We start from the raw sequence: 19,627 nt of genomic DNA on the forward strand, positions 1-19,627 counted from the left end.
AGATGGCACTAGTTCATTTTTGGAAGTACTAGAGTCATTCGCATCTATGTTATTGCTATGTCATTTGACAGTTGACAGTTCTAGCTTCATTTTAAAAAAAATTGAGCGATTTGGTTGAGTTTTGGAGATTTTACAAGTCGAAGATGGAAGACCAAGCTGTGCACTTTTGCCATATTTTGCTGTTTTACTTCCATAAAGGGAAGAACGCGACTCAAGCTTATGAAAAGTTGCGTAAAGTTTACTTACAGTGACAATGCTCTACAAAAACGTCAGTGCCAATGATGCTTCACAAAATTCTGTGCTGGTGATTTTGATCTTAACGACACTCCTCGGTCAGGGAGGCCCACCGAGGTTGATGACGACAAAATAAAGGCATTGATCAAGTCAAATCCACATTACATGACACGGGAGATCGCAGGAACATTGAACATCCATCATTCAAGCGTTCACGACCCCCTGAAGAAGCTGGGATATGTAAGCAAGCTCGATATTTGGGTTCCGCATGAACTCAAAGAAGTTCATTTGATGGTGCGCATAAACATCTGCAATATGCTCATTAAATGTGAGGAAAACAATCCTTTTGTGAAGTGACTGATAACTGGTGATGAGAAGTGGATTGTTTACAACAATGTAGTGTGCAAACAGTCTTGGTCTCAACGTGATGATTTGCCTCAAACGACATCAAAAGCAGACATTCATCCGAGGAAGGTTATGCTCTTAGTGTGGTGGAATTTTAAAGGTGTCGTGGTTTTTGAGCTCCTACCAAGGAACCAAACAATCAATTCAAATGTGTACTGTCAGCAATTGGACAATGTGAATAAATCCATCATCCAGAAATATCCAGAGCTTGTTAATTGTAAAGGAGTTGTGTTCCATTGCGACAACGCGAGACCACACACAAGTTTGATCACCAGTCAAAAATGATTGGCGCTTGAATGGGATGTGTTTTCACACCCACCTTACTTGGCTGACCTTGTGCCGTCAGACTTCCACTTGTTTCGCTCTCTTCAAAACTCCTTGCATGGTATAATGTTCAATTCAGATGAGACTGTAAATCAGCACCTTGTTCAGTTTTTTGCAAATAAAGACAGATCCTTCTATGAATGAGGAATTATGAAGCTCATTGAAAGATGGCAAAAGGTTATCGAACAAAACAGGCATATATCATTGATTGATCTTTGTCCTTTATATAAATAAATGTCCTTTGAAATACATAGACAAAATGCATCATGGCTTTTCCAACAACCCAGTAGTTGAGGGTACTCCAGGTTGGTAGCAGCTCTCTTCCACATGGTGATTCAGGGACCCAAGGTTATTCCATCCTGTGACTCTTTCTTCCTCTAGGATCTTGTCATCAGGTCAAGGCTTGTTCACCATATCTAGGTTTCAGCCGGTGGAAAGAGGAACAGTGTGGAGGAGGCACACTTCTTTTAAGGCCTGCAGAGGCAGGCACATATCGCATCTACTCATACATCATTGATGACAATTTAGTCATATGGTTACATCAGTCTACATGGGAGACTGGGAAATGTAACCTAACTTTGTGTCCAGGAATAAGGGGTGGATGAGTATTGGTGGGCTGCTCATTGTCTCTTCTGCAACAGCCTGCAACTCCGGCTGCCCAGTTTCTGTGTGTATCCTTCTCACACTCATCCTTTCTCCAAGCAAGACGTGGAGCACACTCACCCATTTCCCTAGGGGAGACTACTCAAAGTTCTACCCTGTTGCTTATCTAGCTGAAATCCCACCATTCCTGGGTGATGTTCAGTTTTTTCACTCAGCGTCAAATGTGGCTCAGGTGGATCAGGGTGGATCAGATAACTAAAAACTCTTATTCAGAAAAGAGAAGAATGGGAAACAACAGTCACTGGTCCATAGCACTGATGGAACCAGGTGGGCAGGAATCTCAAAGACCTCAGATCTGGCAGTGGAGGAAGTTTCTCCGTTGGACCCTGTTTCTGCTCTCTGGTAGGGAATTCTTGTCTATTGCTCTCTGTGGCCCATGCTCTGCTCCATGAAAGAACATCCCTTGTCTATTATTCTTGGTCACATCTGAAATAGGTTTTAGAAATATGTTCCCTTTGGGAGCTGCATATATTTTGCAGCTGTTTGTAGGCTTATAGGTTGTTTTAAGGCTCAAAGAGTCACATGGCTCTTTGGTTGTTAGGTTCATAATTAAAAAAAATTTTTTTTAAAAATTTTATTGGGGGAATTGGGGGAGGGGAACAGTATTGGGGAATTGGGGAAGGGTAACAGACAAGTTGCTGTCCTTTTGTTCTTCAGTCTAGTTGTGGAGGACATTGCTTCACTGGCCCATGTTGGTATTATCATTGCGCTCCTCCTGGGTGAGGCAGTCGCTCGCTGGCCATTGGATGGCCATTCACTGCGGCTCATGGCTGCTTATGCTGGCTGCTGGCTGCTCACGCTGGCTGCTGGCCACTCACGGTAGCTTATGGGAGCCCACTGCAGCCTACGCTGTTGCTGGCGACTCACGGCAGCCCAACTCCAAGTAAAGCTGTTGTTCACCATCTTAGCTGTAGAGGGCACAGCATCACTGGCCCTCATGTGGGATCTGAACTGGAGCCCTGCTGCTCAGAGCTCGCGCTCCCAAGCCAACTCTTAACCAATGCACCACTCAGCCGGCCCTGATTTTTTTATCAACACTGTTTTCTTAATCTTAGTAAGCTCCTAATTTATTTACTTCTAGTGTATCAGTAAGCACAACCAAAATTTTTTCTGAATGTATTCAACATAGTATTTCAGTTTTTGCTTTCTTGTTCTTTTGCTGATGTATTCTTTCATTTTAATGGCAGTTATCTTGAGGCCATCTGAAAAATTCGGCTGGGCTAGGAAGGCAACAGTCTAAGCTTCTGCCATTTGGTATCATACAGAATCAGTCAGTTTTCCAGACCAGGAGGCCTTGATCTTAGGCTTTTTCACCTTCAAATCATTGTCACTTTGTCAGGAGTTCCCTGGTCACCCTATTTAAAGCTTCCACCCAGTCCCACCTTACCTTGCTGTTTAAAAAACAAAACAAAAAACACTTATCATTTTCATATATATGAAATGTGTATGTATGATATATATCTTATTTATCATACTTATTTTTTATTGTCTGTTTTCATCCTCTAGAATGTAAATTTCATGAGGTTTGGAAGTCATATTTTATTCTCTAATCTATCAGAGATGGAGTATAATGCCTGCCACATAGTAGTGGCTCAACAAATATTTGTTGGCTGTTTGCATCAATGATTTGAGAGTGTTCTGAATTTTCAGGATCTGTATATCATGCTGTTAGTGAGGTGTGCAAATAACTGTGAATTATAGTCATTTCTTCCCCTTCCGTGTGAACAGAATCCCCATTTTGTTCATTTGGTAGAGTAGGGCAGGGATGTATCTCTATTCTCTTGCTATAGGACTATGCCAGTTACGGAAATTCTATTCTCCTCTGTCTAGTCTAGTAATGGACAAATGATGCAGTCTTGGCCAGTGAGAGGTAAGTAAAGGTGTGGTAGAATGGAGAACCTACACGGAAAAAAATTGTTTTTCTGCTCACTCTTTTCCTTTCTGCTTTGACTGTTCTTTATTCTTGTGATGTTGAAGCATTAGCAGCCATCTTGTGACCATGAAGACAGACATCAGTAACATGCTGAGGCTGGAAGAGTGGAAAGGTCGAAAGAAGGTGGACGGACATGACATAATTGAATCACTATACCTACCTTGGAATCACTTCCTTTCTAAATGAGATAATAAATATCTGCTTCATTTAATCCATTTTTGGTCTACTTTTCTGTTACTTGCTGATTGCTGCTGAAAACATCCTGATAGAGTAGGCGTATCTTTAGTAGCTGTGGAAACTAATTAGTGACCATTCTACTACTCATTGAACCATTTGTCCACTCATTCATTTATTAAGTTTATTATATACCAGGCTATATGCAAAACTTAGAAGATTAATAAGATACAGTTCATGCATATCCTCAAGGAATTGATAATAGGGGTATAAATAAATAATCACAGCTATGTATCTAGCACACTGTTATCACAGAGCAAGTGTTTATTAGCAATCAAATTCAATGTAACTAGTAGAATTGGTTGGTCTTCTCGGCAGACCAAGATGGATAGAAGGAGCCTATCATACCATCTCTGCAAAGGCCCACATGGATTATATTCCCAGTTACCACTTGACGGGGGCGGGGAGGGGAGCTTTTCTCTTGCCACAGAAGGAGTGGCAGTAATGTAGGCAATTTTGGCCATATTATTTATTTCCCATCTGGTCAGACATGAACTCATTGGTGAAGAAGATTATAGGGTTCAGGAATCCGTGGGGTCATTTGCCCCTTTCTCTTCCACTTATAGATCCTTCTTACACACCTAGTAAGATGGAATTGACTGTGGTTAGAATGTGTTGATAAACTTGTGGTAGCTTAAGTATGCTGCTACAGGCTATTGGTAAAATTTGTATAGATGCCTAGAAAAAAAAATTAGAATTGTAGATTGTTAAGTATTTCAGCTTGATCATCTGGAAAACTATAGGTTTTTTTTGTCTTAAAAATACAAAAGCCAAAAAGCCCTGCAGTTTTATCATCCAAAACTAGCTATGTAGTCATTGGTATATTGAGGTGTTTTTTTTTGTTGTTGTTGTTTGTCCTTTTGTTCTTCAGTCTAGTTGTTGAGGATGCTGCTTCACTGGCCCATGTTGGTATTGTGATCACTGTGCTCTTCCTGGCTGAGGCTGATCAGTCGCCGGCCATTGGACGGTCGCTCTCGGCGACTCACAGCGGCTCACAGCAGCTGCCAGCCACTCAAGGTAGCTCACGGCAGCCCACTGCAGCCTATGCTGTCACCGGCCACTCATGGCAGCCCAGCTCCAGGTCAACCTATTGTTCACAATCTTAGCTGTAGAGGGCGCAGCTCACTGGCACATTTGGGAGTCGAACCGGCAGCCCTGTTGTTCAGAGCTCGTGCTCTTACCAACTGAACCACTTGGCCGGCCCCCTTTTTTTTTTTTCTTTTGCAAAGCCATTCAATATGTGCAAATGGTCATGGTAGCTGCCAAATGAGAGTGTGGGATTTATACCTAGAACTCAGGAAGGGAAGTTGACTGTATCCAGCTCTTTTTCACAATTAAACTTCACATGACTAGTGCATGTATGCTCAGGATAAGTCTTAATCTCTCTAAGGTACATCATAGAATATTAAGTTCACTGGCTTACTTTTAACATTAGGCTCATTAGAAGTTTATATAGGAAAAAAGTTTATATAGCAAACTCAAGATAGTGACTCAGGTTAGTACACTGATTTCTGACAGACCTAACAGGTAGATTAATTTATATGTCCATGAAAACTGTTCAGGAACTACTCTTAGTTTGCTTTATCTATTTAAAGTTCGTGTCAAGTGCCTTTAAGTCTAAGTAGTCTTAATGTTTTTCTCTCTGCTTTAGAATGATTTGGGGGTTTCCATTCTTTGTTCCTGTCTACTCTGTGGTCACCAGCTTCTCTAATGGTATTTGACTGTTCCCTTAGTTTTATTTTGGTTTGTGATAATTAATGCCCAGGTGCAGTTAACCAGAAGTAAAAGAGATTGCAATTTTCGTTTTTGTTACATGTGCACTTATTATTTTTAAAAAGAGGAAACATTTATGAATGTATCCATGAGGAATACCAAAATTAGATTATCAAAAACGTCAGAGGAGCTAAAGCTAGCAACTTTGTCTGTAACTAAAGCATATATCAATTTTTATGCCTTTCTTCTAAGGAGGTCAAAGTAATTCCTGTATTATTTTATGTTCTTGATATTCCTACTATTGTATAGGAGCAGATGCCCTCTCCATTTTATACTGTGGCATTGAAGAGTGACTTATCCATAGGACAGAGATGAGAATAATTCCGAGAGCAATCACAAAAGACACATTTATTCACTACCATTCCATGTATGGTATCTTGTATTGTGTACTCAGTTATTGCAATGCACAGTGTCTAAAATTTCTGACTCATAAGACTTCCATGGGGGCACACTTGTCATCAGATTCAATTAGAGGAAGATAGGGCAGGAAATGCAGCTAGCTAGAAGGGCAGCATTGGGCATCCCTCTTCAGTAGACTTCTTGCATCAGTCCTCACACCAATCAAGGGACTAATATCTGGTTTCCAAGGTGACAGTTCAGGTGCAAGGAGATGAGACTCATGCATGTAGTGAGTTCATCTTGGCTTGAAAGCCCCGTGTCTCCAATAGGAACCAATATCTCTACATAACGTTTGAGGCAGAAATTCCAATCCCTGGGAGGGGCCTGCCACCTTGTGAGAGTCATCACACTCAGGGAGCCCAAAGTTGTCATTTCCCACAGGTATTTATCATTCATATACAGTTTCTCTCCTGCCAGATGCAATTTGTCATTTTTTATCGTAAGAAATATTACCTAGTAGCACCACTTCCATTCTGCCTTTTTCTGGTTTCCAGGGAAACACTGCTATAAAATCTGTTCATAAAGGACAAAAGGTTTTGTTAATGCCTTACCCACAGTTACGCAGCCCCTTTTGTCCTATTAAGGCTAGGTCGGAGGCTTTGCTGTAGATATCACTCATCAAGTGATTCACTTTCTCTGGCCCTTGAGAAGATGGAGTGGGCTAAGTTTAGTTTTATAGCTAACAAAAATATTTTCCAACCTCTTTATTTTATAAATAAAGTTCTGTCATGCTATAGTTTGTCTTTATAACTATAGGAAGAGATAGAATTACTCTTGGCTCTTACCCAACGGTACAGATCACACATAGTGGAGAACACAGCCCCACTGTTGGGAATTCCCACTGAGCTAAATGTTGTAATCCAGAGTGAAACAGCCTGCAGCACATAATCTGACTCTCTATTTACATCTGAAAGGGCACAGAGGAGCACAGATCTTTCCAGGCATGCAGGAAATACAGGCACACCCCAACAGAATTTCTTCTACTTTCACATTTTTCCAGGAGCATGCCTATGACTTTAAATACCCAAATGTCATAAAGTGTACATTTAGGACAAGCTTATACTTAAACATGTCTAAGATGCAATATGATGTATATTTTTTGAGGTATAATTTACATGTGGTGACATGTACACATTTTAGGTGTAGACGTCAATGACCAAGTAATACACCCATTGTAATCCACACCATTGTCAAGATACAATTGCACCCCTTCATGATCAATCTCCTTTTCTTTCCTTCCACCCCAAGGCAACTGTTCCCCATGTCTATCAATATCAATTGGTTTTACCTGTCTTGAACTCTGTATCAATGAAATCATAAACTATGTGCTCTTTTGTGTGTGACTTCTTTTGCTTATCATGTTTTTGTGATTCCTCTATGCTACTGTATCCAGCAGTAGTTCATTTACCATTGTAGGGAATATACTACAATTTGTTTATCTACTACCTGTTGTTGGACGATTGTGTGGTTTTCCGTTTTAAGCTATTAGGAATATGGCTGCCATAAGCATTTTTGTAGAAGCTTTTGGTGGACATGTTTTCACTTCTCTTGAGTAAATACCTACAGTAGAATTGCTGGGTCATCGAGTAGGTGCACGTTCAATATCTTAAGAACCTACCAAGCAGTTTTCCAAAATGCTTGTACCATCTTGCACTCTCAGCAGCAACTTGTGAGAGAGATGGTTGCCCCACATCCTTGCTTGCATTAGGTCTTGTCAACCTTTATTTTTAGCCATTCTGGTGTATGTAAAGCTCCTGGAAAAAAGAAACACTGGAATATCCTTGCTCAGTAGGTAAAATTTTCTTAAACAGGATAAAGCAATCACTCATGATAAAAGAAACAACTGAATAATTGGATTCATCAAAATTAAAAGCTACTGTGCTTTGAAAGACACTGTTAAAAAAATGAAAAGCAAAGCAAACTACACACTGGGGGAAATTATTCACAATGCACATATTTGACAAAGGATTTGTACCCAGAAAATACGTATAAGCAGCTCTTACATCTCAGTAATAAAAATACACACAATTGAATAAAAGAAATAGCTGAAATACTTGAACAGGCATGTAACAAAGGAAGGTATACAAATACCCAATAAGTACACAAGAAAGTACGCAACACCATTAGTTATTAGTGAAATGAAAAATCAGCAAAATATGTTCAATAAAATAATTTATGGGAGAGTTTTTGAGTTATTTCAGCCACAACATCAGAGTCACATGTTGATATTTTGAAAAGCTCTTGAGTCTTCAGAGAGGAGATGTTTCATATATTGCAGTATAAACAACTGATTATTAGCTATATTAATTTTTCGGTTATTGGGAAGTAATGTTTTAAGTATTTTACATTCTAACATGATAGTTTGTTGTTTATGTAGAGGTGTTTTCCTGAGCTTTAGGAAATTGTTGTTTTGTTGTTGACATAACTACATTATAATTTTTCCCATTTAAACTCTTATAAGTGGGTTCCCAGTTAGTGTTTTTGTACAGAACTATGCAAGAACTGATAACTGAAATTAAGGGAGATGGCTGTATTAATGTATTGATTAAATGAATTCTACATTTAAAGGAGGAAAGTAAAGTAAAGAGTGTCTGGACTTTTATTTTTATTTGAAGTTAAAATATTTCTTAAAACAAGGACCATTTTAAAGTGTGAGGTTTACATTTTTCAAAGCTAATATTACTCAATGTCCTAGTGGTTTGTTTCCCTGTATTACAGAAATGATACTATTGAGCTTCTCTCTCTTACAGACTTCATTCTGTCCTCCTTTTCTGTCCATCCCCTGATCCAAATGCCCATATAGAATCCAAAATAGACAGATGAGTAGATTATGTGTGTCTTCCTTGCTCTGAACTATAACTAGAACTAAGCTTGCCTGAGTATCATTATCATCAAGAGCTCTTTGAGAGAAAACAATGTTTTTGTAATAATTCAGCAAGTTCTGTCCAAGCCCTCCCTAGAATAAAAGATCCTGTGAACGCTAAATTTCTTATATTAACAATTCAAATTGATAGGTCACCTTTATGAGACTGCCAGGCTCCTGAAAGTGGTTAGGCTTCTAAGTCACCTCTAGAGCAGGTTTCTCAACCTTGACATTATTGACAGTTTTGATCAGATGATTCTTTGTTGTGGGGACTGTGTGCATTATAGGATGTTTAGCAGCATCTCCAGCCTCTACCTACTGGATGCCAGTAGCACCACCCTCAGTTGTGACAATTAAAACTATCTCCAGACATTGCCAGCTGTCCCACAGGGAGCACCCCCCCCCCAGCTGCCTCTCCCCACCTTCCCCATTTAGAACCACTGCTCTAGAGTTTGTCTTAGCTATCAGGTCAACTTCAACACTCAATGCATCTTTTTGGAGTCCTCTGGATTTTAACTGACCCAAGAATGGCCTGGAAATCTTTGCAATGCCCTGTACTGAAGAATATTGGCTAATGACTCTTGACACCTTTGTGACCCCATACCCAGCATTACATTAGAATCAGAACATGCCTCAGGGGAAGGTCAAGGCTGCCAGAATTACCGTGTGTTCCAGCCAGAACCTGGTAACAGACAGCTAGGTCCCTGAACCCTCTCTTAAAGCAATTCCTTTGGAAAGCTTTTCTCTCCCCACTTTGAGAAGTAGATCTTCCACTGCCCAGAACTGTCTTCTCACAGATAGACCCAAGAGCCATCTCTTTGAAATGCAAACATTCAGGGAAGTACTCCAGCTCTGCTCTCCCTCCCAGCTGGTGAGTGCCTTGCTCTTACACTGCGTCTCTGGCCATAGAGGTACGAGAAGTTTGCTTCTCTTCCAGATGAACACCAGTCAACACACCCAGTCTCTGCTCACTCCGCTTCCTACTCCCTCATTTCCCTTTAAAACTCCATCATGTCTGCACAGACCAAAGTTGAGTTGAGTTCAGGTTGAATCCTCTTCCTTATTGCAGTGGTCATTACTGAATAGAGCCTTATCTTTACCATTTTAACTAGTATCCAGATTTATCTTTGACATAACCCATTTCAACACTTGGTAGCCGATTTATCAATATCTCATGATTCTGTGGAATTGGTGACTGGGACTGAGTTTAATTGGGCAGCTCTGGGCTCCCGATGTGTCTGTAGTCGTCTGCTGGTCAGCTTGTCAGCCCTGTTTCTGTGGTTTGGCTGACAGCTGAAGTTATGGGGACAACTGCACTACCGTGTCCCTGTCACCCAGCAGGCCATCCTGGGCTTGTTCCCATGACAGCTCCACAGGGTTCCAAGAAGGATGGCTTTGTGAAGCCTGTTCAGAGCTGATACAGCTATCACTTCTGCCTCTTCTATTGGTCAGAGCAAGTCCCAAGGCCTGCCCACAATCAAGGTTAACGAAATGCACCCCACTTCTTGATGGGAAGAGGTTTAAGGTCACATTGTCAAGAAATGAGGATACAGGAAGGAGAATGATGGAGCCATTTTTGCAAACAGTCTGCAGACACTGCCTGACTGTGCAGCCTCCAAGCGTAGTTTTTTGCATCAGGTTTTGGAGCCTCCTTTATTCTTTAATAAAACCTTTCTTGCTTATATCAGTCTATATTGTTTCTGTGGCTTATAATTAAACATCTTGTTGAATATACTCAGTTACCTACACATATTCCCTCTCTCCCTCCCCCCCTCTTTTTACACTCTGGCTCTTTCCCGCAATTTCTAGAGCAGCTCTGTCCAATAGAAGTATAAGTCACTAATGTAATTACATATTTTTAGTAACTGTATTATAAAAAGTAAGCAGACACAAGTGAAATTCATGTTAATACATTTTATTTAATTCACTATATCTAAAATATTATTTCAAGTAATCAATATAAAATTATTAATAAGATACTTTACATTCCTTTTTTATTTCAAGTTTTCAAAATCTGTTGCATATATTACACTGTCAACACTTCTCAATTTGGACTAGCCAGATTTCAAGTCCTCAGTAGCCATGGTGTCTGGCGGCTACCATATTCGATAGTTGTATCAGAGCATTGTTTTTGCCAAGAATGAGTCCTTGATGAGGAGTAGAAAACTGCTTTATCAGTAGAATGAATGGTATTTATGAAGAGATGCAGGGAAGGGAAGCATCATGTACTAACTACATATTATGTTCTGTGCACTGTTGAAAGCACTTTATATAACATCTTATGTTTGGTTTCCTCCCAAAGCAGAGCCTGAGGCAAACATTTTGGCAAAGGTACTCTGTTTTATAGTTGATTCCAGGAAGCCAGTAAAGGCTGCATTATTTTTTTTATTTTTTATTTTTTTCAGAGTTCAGCTTTTTATTAAACATGTTACAAGAGGTTTAGTCAAAAAGACCAAAGCCCATGTCATCATCAGACTCCTCAGATTCTTCTTTCTTTGCTTCCACTTTCTTCTTCTTAGCTGGGGCAGCAGTGGTGGAGGGGGCAGGACCTCCTGCTGGTGCAGCTCCTGCTGCTGGGGCAGGTCCACCAGCCCCTACATTGCAGATGAGGCTCCCGATGTTGACATTGGCCAGAGCCTTTGCAAACAAGCCTGGTCAGAAAGGTTCAACATTTACACCGGCTGCTTTAATGAGGGCATTAATCTTATCCTCTGTGACTGTCACCTCATCGTCATGCAGGATGAGGGCCAAGTAGATGCAGACGAGCTCCGAGACGGAGGCCATGGTGCAGACGAGTGCTGGGCGAGCGCTGCCGGGCGCGGTGCTAGTCGCCGGGTGAAGTGAGGGCCTCACCCCAACGTGGCCTTAGCTTGCTCGGAAGGACCGAGCACCTTAGCAGTAGCTAAGGAAAGGGGCAAGGCTGCATTATTGATGCAGTTCTTGCTATGGGCAACTGGTACTCATACCACCGGGGACCCTCCCAGGAATTGTATAGAATGGGCTTCAGAATTATCCCTCCAAAAAGCAGAAGACTCAGGAATTTGTCCACTGACTCCATTTCTTACTGGTTGAGGGTTCCCCGCTTTGCATGTTAACTCCCCTGTGTTTTTGGAATGTCTTGCATAAGGCTGAAAAATCTTATATTTTCAGAGCAAGTCCTGAGGCAGAAAAACAGAGATAAGACAGGCACTGGGGTAGAGTTTTGCCATATGCAAGGGAATCGTCTACTACCAGTTGGATGTCTCTGCACAAATACGACTCACAACAAAGTCCACAAAAGACATATTTGGGGGGATTTTCTTTTTTTTTAGGGGAAATATTTGGAGACTTTCCTGGGTCACATATTATTTATTATTTCAGAAATTTAGACAAATCTACAAAGTAGGTTTTGGTTGAAGTATCTTTAACCAGCTCTTTTGAAATGGTAGCACTGTAAGCTTTGCATCAGAGTCTTATAAGAATATGATGTACTGTTTAAAAAATGCACATTTGCTATTGTGCTTGATATATTTTCTGACCTTCAGAAAGAAATGTCCAATATATTTTGTAAGCTCATTTATTTCCATTATTCACTGCTGACTTTCTAATGAAGAGCTCCTTTTCAAGTCAATTAGTGGTTCCACAGATCCTCTCTAAATGGAAGAGACTGGACAGCTCCCATTATCTGAGATAGCCATAAGCGACTGCAGTGTTAGAGGTTTGCTCTAAAGGATTGTCCTCTTGGAAGACTGGCTGTGGTTGTTTGTGAGGCAGAACAAATTATAAAAAGATTATGGCTTCAGAGATGTACGTTTCTCAATGATTGCTTCACCAGTCCATAAAATGTCTGTGTTTAAAAAAACCGAGGGGAATATGAGCACCTGAAGAGATTAGATCATTGGGTTTATTCCTAAAAATGTCTTTATAGGGCCTTGATGCAAGACCAGTGGTATATAAAACTTACTAGGAGTGCTGTCAGGAAGTCATCAGCATAAAGAAAGAAAGGCAAGTTTAAAAACAAAAAAGGAAAGCCTTAAGAACAAAGTAGCAAATAACCTAAACTAGAAAAACAGTGGAAAGGGTACAGCCCAAACTGTTAGCTGTGTTTTCCTCTGCAGTGGGCTGTGGAACTGGGGGCACTCAGGGGTGAGAGAGGTAAGACCAAAAGAGCCTTTTCTTTTTCTCTCTATGCTTCCATTTTTACTTGAATGTTTAAATTCACAAACATGTATTATCTGGGAAAGGGATTGTATGTCCGCCATGTTTTGATCAGCTGACTTCTCACTCCTGATTCCAGCAGATGGAACCAAACAATGAATGCTGATTCAAGCTGACCAATGAGCTTGCCTCTTGTGGACTTTATTTGAGAAAGACAAAGACTCAGTCAGATCGCGGTGGTCTCTGGCACTATGGGCTCAGACAAGAGTGGCTATGTTGGGACCCTGCGTGTTAATCTGTAAACAGGGGATTGAGGGAAGGAAGTGTAAGATGGTTGTGCTTGGTGAGTACAAGAGATGATGTGCTCAGTGAGAAAAGGGACAAAAAGAATTGTTGTCTTGTTTTATTGCCTTTAGATTTAAATTTATTGTATGATCTGGTCCTACTTCCTGCCTTTGGCGATATGGGCTAGTCCCAGTATTAGGTTGTTTAAGATAGATTGAGTGAACTTTGATTTTTGCAAAAAAATTAGAGGTTATGTAAGAATTTAAATTGCTTATAAAACCATATCCATGTATAAATTTCCTTTAAGTCTGTTTTGTTCCTATGGAAATTCTATAATCATGCTTGATGTAAAATCACATATGTTTTCTACAAAATTGTGAGCATTTCCCCATTTTGTTAATTCTAGCTCTGGTTAAAGCCAAGTGTCAGTTTTTCAGGATCTATGCCTGTGTGGCTGAACAGGGCTGAAGAAAGACACCACCCTGCCGACTGGCTTCCCTTTGAATTCATTGGTATTAACTGTAAGTGGACACTTAATAGCCTGTGACAACCATAGTGCATCTCTCCAGCTCTCTACTCACCCACTATCTGGAGGCTATTTTCCGTATTTTCTCTCCTCAGTGCCTCCTCCCCGATCCTCACTCTCTGCTGAGACCTTGTTTTCCGTTTCACTGGGATTTAAAAGCCACCAGAGGCCACTTCCAGCATGCTCCTGCTACCACCTCTATCACCTTGCTTGCCCTGTGCCCACATACTGTGCCTTTCATTACTACAGGTGAACTTGCCACACTCCTAGCTAAGGCCAGCGCCTTCTATGGGCTCACCAGTTTCCATCCCCGCTCACATATTTAAGGACATCACATCAGCAGTTGGCTTCTCTCTTCTATAAAATCATGTTTTCTCTGTTGCTTGCCCAATTTCATGCACTTATAAAGTGCTATTATTTCTCCTAGCTTAGGGAGAAGAAAATTTTCCAGACCCTTTTGCCCACTTTAGTTGCTGGATCATTTCTCTGCTTCTGTGAAAAGCAATTTTCTTAACAGTATATCTACTTGCTATCTGCAGTTTGCCCACCTCTCATTTTCTAGTCAGGCACTCAATGTCAAAATCTCTGCCTGTATTTTGGAAATTCCATTTCTGAGTCTTGGTTGTAGGTGAGAGTTTGTCTTCTTCCATAGAAGCTAAAAACACCACATATTCACTTTGTTAGCCTCTTTTGAAACTAGGGCATAAGCGTGAGATCGTGGTTCGGCTAAGCGATGGACCATTCCCAGATTATGTTTGGGATGCAAAGAAGACAGAATAGGGACGACTCTTCTCTGCCAGTACGGGCTGTTTTAGCAGCTTCCAGCTCCTGGAGACCACATTGGTGGTGGCACCGGCAGCAGTTACCAGCACCCAGTGCTGGCAGAGTAGGGAGCGCCACCTGCAGTGTTAAGAGTGGCGCTACCCAATAGAAATGTAACGGGAGCCACATAGGCCGCTTGAAACTTTCTGGCAGTCTAATTTAAAAACAGTAAGAAGAAACAGGTAAAATTAATTTTGAAAATATATTTTATTTAACCCAAATATTATAATGTCAACATGTAATCAACTTAAGAAATTGGTGAGGTATTTTACAATTATTTCCTTTATACTTCAAAAATCTGGTGTAGAACACACCTCCATTTGGACTAGTCACATTTCAAGGGCTCCAAATTTATGTGCAGCTGATGATTCATTCCCATAGCGAGCAGCGTAGGCCTACAGCTCAGAGGCAGTGGCAGCTGTGTCTTCAGACAGGCCCCGGGCTGTGCTTTATGCACGGGTACTGATTTTGGAGCCTCTGAGCCTAGTTCCTCAATCTCCCTGTTGCATCTCTTAATAAATCAACATTCCTTCAATAGTCTCATTTTCTGACCGTTGGTTTCTGTTTTTTTCACCCTAGAGCCTATTGATATAGAAATTTAAATCAGAAGTTTGTGTAGGCACAGGCATTGAAAGAAATAAGGGGACCCAGAGTTGCTTGTCTGACCTTATTAGGGATTATGGTAGTTCGGATTATCATTGAGAAAACCTTTCCTTATTCCTCCCATTGTGGGTGGAATACCCTAGCCTGCCTCACTTATGCTGGGTTTGGCCATGCGATTTGCTTTGGTGAGTGGGATGTTAGTGGATGTGGTGTGAGCAAAGGGCTGAGATGCGCTTGTGCAGCAATGGTATGCCCTCTTGCATTTCTGTCATCACCATGAGAAAAAAATATGCCTTAGCTAGCCTGCTGGTCTGCGGTACATGCGAAGTATGTAGGACAACTTGTAGACCCAGTTGAGCCTAAACTAGATCACCGAACTTCTATCAACCTGAAGTTACAAGAGCAAGAATAAGTGATTATATTATGTCACGTAGTTTTGTTGTGCAGCATTACTGTGGCAATAGCTAACTGATACAGAGATAAAGGCAGTGAAAACTCTTTTTTTTTAAATTGGGGAATTGGGGAAGGGGAACAACCAAGTTGTTGTCCTTCAACCTCAGTTGTGGAGGGCGCAGCTAGCTCAGCTCCAAGTCCAGTCGCCATCTGGCCGCCCCTTGGCAGCTCGCGGCCACTCAGCTCAAGGTGCCATGTTCAATTTTAGTTGCTGGTGGGCATATCCCACCATCCCATGTGGGAGTCGAAACAGCATCCTTGTTGTTAGGAGCACATGCTCTCATCAGCTGAGCCATCCTACCACCTGTTGGCAGCTCAGACGCAGCTCAGCTCGGGCATAGCTCACTGGCCCATATGAGAATCGAACCGGTGACCCTGTTGCTCAGAGCTCACACTCTTAACCAACTGAGCCACTTGGCTAGCCCTAGGCAGTGAAAACTCTTGCTAGTAAGCAATGGGTCTCTGCCAAACTGTGCTATGCAGAGGTGACACAGTATATTAAATTATTCACCCTGGAATGTAGTGCTAATTGAAGGAAGGCTTTGGGGGACCAATTAGCTTCTGCTAGAGGCCAGCACAAAGAGTGATGCAAGTCCTGTATAATATAGTATTTACTGTAAAGTTTTCACATAGCTTAAAAAAAATTCACTAGTGCCAATTGCACAATTTCCTGCTTAAGGCATGGATTGAAAAGCAGTGTCTTTTTTTGACTCTGCAAAAGAAACATCATATTTCTTGCAACCACTGGGTTGAGAGTGCCAAAGACACACATAAACACGAGTCTGTGGGTTGCCTAAATTCAGTATCAGTTGAATTTACAGCCTTATCATGTGTCTGATGTGAAGCCTGGGCATTGATCAGGAAGAAGTTAGGATACTGAGATTGGAGACTTTGTTATGTGGAAGGAACTTCAACTCCCCACTGAACTTTAGTGCCAAGTAGAGCAGCTCTTGTTTTTTTTTTTTATGGTGCCCTTTCCCCTTTACTTGAAGACCCTTAACAAGTCCTTTTACAGCCCCATGTAAGGGATTTACCTGGCCAGGAGAGGCCAGTTCCTCTTCTGTCCCACCCTAACCGCTGTCTTTGTGTCCAGAGCTTTAACTTGTCAGATCCCAGCATGCTCTGGGAACCAATTTAAAAGCAAATCTGCGAGATGAAAAAATTCCCACAAAAATTTGCAAAACTTTGTTAATTTATATCAGAGTTTTACACGTGTGTGTGTGTGTGTGTGTGTGTGTGTGTGTGTGTGTGTGTATTCTGAGGGAGTAAGACCCAAGTGGAACTGATGATTTTTAGATCGGGTAGATTTTAGCATTTTGAGGACTCTCACTGAGATCCTGGATTCAGTGTGCTTCTTCAAGCTGGGAGTAATTCTAATTGTTCGCTTGTTCTATTGACTTGTCAAAGAAACAAAGCTTCACACTTTGTCTTAACCAAAAACAATCAATTGTATTATTATTCGAGAAACCAGCAGATGTTGGGAAATAAGAACAAACTGAGCTGATTTTTCCTCACTTAAAATTTTTATAATACATATTGATTGGAATAATGTAGGGGGAAAAGGAGGGGGAAATAAATTGGGGGTTTTAGACAATGTAAACGAATAAGATCAGACTTATTCATTTAATAGTACTATTTATTTTGGATCCATTGGAATACTCTCAAAATTTAAAATTTTGTAGGACTTTGGGGGGAAAGAGTAATTCACTCATTCATTCATGCATTAAAATATTTTTTGAATATCCAATATGTTCACACAGCATCCCAGGCACTGGAGATACAATGGTAAACTAGGCAGATGAAAATTCCTTCATGTAACTTATATCCTAGTAGAGGAAGACAGAATAAACAAATAAATTAAAATATACATTATATTAGAAGATGATTTGTGTAATGGGAAAAATAAATTACGATAAATTACAATTACCAGGGTGGGGAAGGGTTTAACATAAAAAAAAAAAAGGTTGACAGGAAGGTGTCACTAAGAATGTAAATGTTTGAGCCATGTCATGAAGGAGGTGTTGAAATAACCTTGTGCATTTCCAGGGCAAGCATATTCTAGGCAGAAAGAACAAGAAGGGCCAACGTCGAGATCATGGCTTATCTGTTGGAGGAAGAGAGTAATTGGAGTGGAGTGAGCCAAAGTGCTAAGAGTAGGAGATGAGATCAGAAGTATAAAGTGGAGCAAGTTTGGATTATTTATTTACCAATAAAATGAAGAACAAAGGACTATACAGTAAGTAGTGAAGGATTAGAAACCAACTCTGACGTTTGACATGGCCTGAAATCCTCCCTCAGCAAGTGGAAGTGATATATCCGGGGCTGGGTCTAATCCAGTTGCAAGGGCAGAAACAAGTTGCGTAAGTAGTTTCATTAACTCTCAATTCGCCTCCTCCTGCTGCATTGCACTCTGCTCTCATGGGAGAATCCCTTCAGATCAGTTGACTGAAGAGGAAAACATCTGAGTCCAGTTGAAAGTGGTCTGCACATGTTCACACCAACCAGGAGTAGATGGCCGTGACATCACTTCCTCCCTTTGGAGTGGCCCAGTGGGACAGTGGAAAAAGACAATTTTTATAAATTCAAACACTTTATCTCATTGTTCACTTTGCCTGTTAGTAGAAAGCCTGAGGTAAGCAACTATGTTGATGGATGGATTGTGGCTAATGGTATAATGAGATTGTGAGGGACCTAAAAGAAGCAAAATTGTAAGACTGATCACATTTCAGGAAGAAGGAGGGAAGGAGTAAATAACAAAGTTATATCTTCCCCCAGTTGAGTCAGCCTCCTTTAAGGAGGTTTTCAGAAAGCCAGCAGTGACTTCTTAGTCTCAGTGGTCTTCAGTCATGGCAAGGGAGGGTAGAAAATGTAGTCGCTGAGCTTGGCACATTGTAACCTGGAATAAAATGTAATGGAATACAAGAAAGAAAGGGCAAAGTGCTTATTAGGTTCTGTCACAGAGGTTCAAAGTGATCTCAAATATTTCAGTGCTTTAGCTATTTTTAGATATACACGTATAATAGGTACCATGTAGACCACTACCTTGTGGGTCACAAAGACAAATATGATATTGGGCCAGCTCTCAAAGATGTGATTGTTTAGTGGAGGAGACAGACTGTACACAGCTAGTCTTATGTGGTAATAATGAGAGTTTTGCTGGGGGTTGTGGGAGAGCAGAGGTGAACTCAGTCCAACCTGGAGGTTTGGGCTTTCTGGAAGAGATGTTCCCAGAATACAATCCTGAAGGATAGGTCAGAGCTGAGTGACATTCCAGGCTTGGGGAGCACCATAAGGGAAACTAAGGATGAAGGAAACGTCATTGTTCAATAGGAATTAGTGGGGATTATTACGAGATAAAAATAAAAGGTAGAAGTGAAAAAAGTCAAGAGTGAAGTTACAAAGCGCCTGGTGTGTTAACTGAATAGCAACACTATAGAAAGCCTTGGAAGGGGTTTAAGCAAGGAAACCCCATAGTCAAATGGAAATTTAGATATGTTATTCTGCGTGCTATGTGGAGGAAGCTTCAAAGGAGGTCAAAGTTGAGCTAAAGAGAGTCATTAGGAAGCTATTTCAGTAGTCAGGATAAGAAAGAATGGAAACCTGACTGGGCAGCAGTAGTAGGGATGGGGAGAAGGATTGTAGAACCACGTGGGAGGAATAATTAGCGAACGAAAAGATGTGGGTAGAAAAAGAGAAAGGAGTTTAGAATGACTCATAAGATTTCTGCTTTAGGAAACTAGGTGGCTGATGGCACCATTAATTGTACTCGTAAATGTAAGCGTGGGAGGAGCGGGTGGACATGGACGAGGAGGAGAGGGAGAAAGATGGGCTCAGCGGAACACGTTGAGGTTAAAGTGTCTGTGTAACCTCCAGTTGGAAATACTTAATAGGCAGCTAGATATGTAATCTGAAGCTTGTGATCAGGGTGGAAGAAATACATTTTTCAGCCATAGCATAACATAGTAGTTGTATC

General features: G+C 41.0%; 1 long non-coding RNA gene and 1 pseudogene across 1 annotated transcript in view; one reads left to right on the forward strand and one right to left on the reverse strand.

The window, feature by feature from the left end:
• Positions 1-3,711, forward strand: part of LOC109391724 (uncharacterized) — a 16,170-nt gene extending 12,459 nt beyond the window's left edge. Inside the window, exon 3 of the long non-coding RNA XR_002125906.1 lies at positions 3,604-3,711. This is a non-coding gene — a long non-coding RNA (uncharacterized LOC109391724). The remainder of the gene's footprint in view (positions 1-3,603) is intronic.
• A 7,516-nt stretch (positions 3,712-11,227) lies between these two features.
• LOC109391713 (60S acidic ribosomal protein P1 pseudogene) lies at positions 11,228-11,719 on the reverse strand (annotated as a pseudogene).
• Between the last annotated feature and the right edge of the window lie 7,908 nt (positions 11,720-19,627).

Source organism: Hipposideros armiger, unplaced genomic scaffold (genome assembly GCF_001890085.2).
Source record: "Hipposideros armiger isolate ML-2016 unplaced genomic scaffold, ASM189008v1 scaffold_300, whole genome shotgun sequence".
NCBI classification, from domain to species: domain Eukaryota; kingdom Metazoa; phylum Chordata; class Mammalia; order Chiroptera; family Hipposideridae; genus Hipposideros; species Hipposideros armiger.